The following is a 4,204-nucleotide window of genomic DNA, read 5'->3' as shown; positions in this document are numbered from 1 at the left end:
ATCACCAACAGAAAGGACTCTATTGAGGAACAGCCAGGGGCACAGCCCTTCCAGCAGGATTGAGGTTGTGTGAGGTAGCTGGCACAGGATCAGTGTTTTATAGGAGATCTGATCAAGGAGGTAGAGGTTAATGAAAAGCCCCTAGGTCAAGAAAGACGGAGGACTTTCAGAGATGGGATGTTTACAACTGGGCCTTGGTGGATTGCCCTCCCTGCACATCAAAGGAGTTCACACATACCTGGAATTATGCCTGGAGTCCGTATGGACTTGGGATAATAGGGTGGGGCTCAACCATTCAGGCCAATTGGAAAAAGTTAGCCTTCTGAGCTTTTCTGCATATAAACACTCCATCAACATTTTCTTATTAGAGGATTATTCAAGATTATTCAAGATTAGCTATATGAAAAAAAAATAAGATTAGCTATATGTTGATTGATAATAACTGAGCTTGACAAAAAGGTGAGGGAAAACTGTTTAGTCTTCAATGAGGTTCTGACTTGTATTTCACAAAGTGTTATGAAAGCCCTCAATGAGAAATCTAGTAGCTGCATTTCTTAAAAGTGCTTGCCTAGGGGCTGGGAAGGTGGCTCAGTGGTAGAGCGCTTGACTTGCATGCATGAGGCCCTGGGTTCGATGCCTCAACACCACATAAGCAGGAAACAAAAGCCGGAAGTGCCTCTGTGGCTCAAGTGGTAGAGTGCTAACCTTGAGCTGAAGAACTGAGGGACAGCTCCCAGGCCTAAAGTTCAGGCCCACGACCGGACCCCCCAAGAAAATTTAAAAATAAAAGTGCTTGCCTGGTTACCCTTTCTGATAATGTGTCAATTCAAGTACTTCTTGGAGTTCCAAACCATTCATTCAATTTTGCTGTATTAGAAACTTGTTACGTTTTGCGGACAGCTCTTGGTGATGAAATTTGTGGTTTTTAAAATTGCTCTCCCAATTCCATCCACAAAATGCAGACAAAAATTATCTGAAAAAATTCATATCTGTTGATTTTGCATATACATTTACTTTCCGTTATAAACCTAGAATGCGGTAAAATTTCTCATAGCAATTACACTGCACTAGATTGTGGGCAGTTTCTAATGTAAATAATATATTTATTTTTGTAGAGAATTTGAGTATCCAAAATTTTAATATGCCTGTCATCCTCAAAACAATACCTTACTGATATTGAATGACAAATATAACTTCCCATAAGTACAGAAATTTTCCTTGTATCTTTTTAATATATACTTTTATTGTAAAGGTACTATACAGAGGGGTTACAGTTACACAAGTAAGGAAATGAGTACATTTCTTATTGAGCATTGTTAACCCCTCCTGTTTTTCCTCTACCATCCCTTCCCTTTACACCTCCTCAACTCCTCCTTCCACCCCCCTCTGAGTGTCTTGTACATCCTATTGTTACAATGGATCAACCTGTATCTTTTCCTTGTATCTTAAATGAAGAAATGCTGGCTTGTTTCATGCTGATTCTACTTGTGTTGACACACCTAAGGTCACTCTCCAAGTCCAAAAGCACATAAATGAAGTGCAAATCATCTTTTGTCAGTGATATAATTGTGTTCTACACATTTATTAACAGGATACAAACCTTAATACATATATACATTTGAAGGCATTTGATGTGTGAAAACCCATCAATATAAAATATAAAGTGATTTTGATAAAAAATAAAGGTGACTCAGAAGAAATTATAAATGCAAAAACAGTCTTTACAGAAACAAATTCTTAGAGATATTTCATGACTTTGAAAAGGATAAAGTGGCTGAAATTAATGTAAATTTAGAAGTATGACAATTCACAAAAATATAAAAAGATATTCATGTATATCATTATATAAGCCAAAGCAGAAAGCAAATGTTGTTTAGATGACTTTTTAAAATATACTTTCTCAGGAAGTGGGAAGGGGGTTCAGTGGTAGAGTGCTTGCCTAGAATGAATGAGGCCCTGGGTTTGATTCCTCAGTACCACATCAGTAGAAAAAGACAAAGGTGGTCCTGTGGCTCAAGTGGTAGCACCAGCCTTTAGCTGAAGAGCTAAGGGAAAGCACCCAGGCCCAACAGTTCAAGCCACACGACCAACAAAAACAAAATCAAAAAACAAAAAAACACTATCTCTCACTTTTGTGTCCTCAACTCTGTAATACGGCTGCTTCAGCCTAGGGCTAAGATTTTAGCTGTGGACACTTAACACTCCTGATTCAGACTCTACTTGAGAAAAATTTTAATAAATATTTTGTTCTTAATTTTGCTCTTTGTAAATTCATATGCACCTATAAAACATGGTGTGGCCATCCCAGTAACATTCTCAAAGTACCTCCTAATGACGACTTACAAAAAGTTGTATTATATTACAACAAGGAAAACAATGCTACAATAAACAAAACAAATCATTAAATATTAATGGTTAATAAATGAAAAATGAAACAATTACCAGTGTTTCCAGTATTTGAAGTATACTACATATTAGGTTTTACTATTTTTTCATAGTTTCAGAGTTTTATAGGCTATGAGTAGTCTTTAAAGTTTCCCACTAAGATTATTATTTATGGCTCATATCATCTGTATATGGCTTATATCATCATTTGTTCCTCGCTAACCTATAAAGTAAGGAAGCCCTAAAGTTTTAACAGAAACTGTGGAATTAACGAAGTCTTAACTCTTCACTCTGCTTCTTTACACAAAGACTTTGCAAATTCTCATTAGTAAAATTTCTATAAACTCTGAAATGTACACACTTAGTAGTATATGCTGCTACAATAAATCTTAAATACTTCATGGAAAAGTTTTATGACCTGTCATACAGTCTTAATTTTGGCATATATATAAGCAAATTCCCAAAATTAAAAATATTTAAAACATTAAAACTTTTAACAAACCTTAACACTTGCTTCAATGTTCATTATGAGAGGTGCCTTGTATAGAATAATTGAATTCCTCCTCTTACACATCTCTTGAACAACAAATATCTGGAATTATATTGTTTGTGACATGTCAATCTTGATTTATTCATAAATGTGTGCTTATATAAGAAATACATGGTTCTAAAATTTCACAACAATTCTTTAGAACTTACTTTTTGTTGAATTGTTTAGTTTAAGAAAATCAATTACACTTTATATATAAAAAATGTTCTGTGCTCAATTCAGCAACACATACACTAAAATTGAAATGATACAGAGAAGATTACCATGGCCCCTGTGCAAGGATGACAAGCAAACTCATGAGGTGTTCCATATTTTTACAATAGACGCTGGAGTGGATGTGGCCAGAAGGGAACCCTACTGCATTTGAACCCTACTGCATTCTTGGGTGGGAGTGTAAACTTGTTCAGCCACTTTGGAAAGCAGTATGAAGGTTCCTCAAAAGATTCCACATAGCGCTCCCCTATGACCCAACAATACTTCTTCTGGGCATTTACCCAAATGATCACAAACAAGACCATACTAAAACTACCAGCACTACTATATTTATTGCAGCATTATTTACCATAGCTAAAATATGGAACCAACATCGATGCCTCTCAGTACATGAATGGATCAAGAAAATGTTATAGATAGATAAATAGATAGATTGATTGATTGATTTCCATTGTGTGTGTGTGTGTGTGTGTGTGTGTGTGTGTGTGTGTGTGTGTGTGTGTGAATAGGAATTCTATACCTCCATCTGAAAGAATGTCATTGCCCAATTTGTTAGGAAATGGAAAGGCTTGGAAAAAATTATATTAGTGAAGTAAGCCAAGTCCAAAGAAACATAGGTCCCATGGTTTCCCTTATTTGCAATAAATAATATATGTCTGGGATAAGCAGAAAAGGTCAAAAGCTTTTTGCATATGACCAGATAAGATGATGTTAAATGAAATGACTCCAAAAGTAAGTACACAAGTGGGGTTTTTTTCTTGCATGCTATTATTTCAAACATATTTATAATGTACGATGTGTTTTATTGTTTCTTTATATGTTCCTCGCCCACAGTATAACCTCTGTTTTCACTGTATTTGATTTTGGTGCACCTAAATCTTGTATATACACTTAGCTAATTGGGGAGGGGAAAGAAGAAACAAAATGGTTAACTAGGAATACTGGTCGACCCATTGTGACAATGAGATGCACAAGACACTATGTTGAAAGTTGAACTTTACAATTTAGGTGGGGTTGGGGGGGATGAAGGGGAGTGTACTTGTAGAGGTGCGAGGG

At 35.9% G+C, this 4,204-nt stretch overlaps 1 non-coding gene across 1 annotated transcript; it reads left to right on the top strand.

Annotated features, from left to right (window-relative positions):
* The first annotated feature begins 3,144 nt into the window (after positions 1-3,144).
* Positions 3,145-3,251, top strand: LOC122102047. Its single transcript, XR_006146452.1, has one exon. It is a non-coding gene; the product is annotated as a U6 spliceosomal RNA (small nuclear RNA).
* Positions 3,252-4,204: the final 953 nt, after the last annotated feature.

Source organism: Dipodomys spectabilis, unplaced genomic scaffold, assembly GCF_019054845.1.
Source record: "Dipodomys spectabilis isolate Male_0828 unplaced genomic scaffold, ASM1905484v1 ptg000727l, whole genome shotgun sequence".
NCBI lineage: Eukaryota > Metazoa > Chordata > Mammalia > Rodentia > Heteromyidae > Dipodomys > Dipodomys spectabilis.
This window is presented reverse-complemented; position numbering and strand designations above follow the sequence as displayed.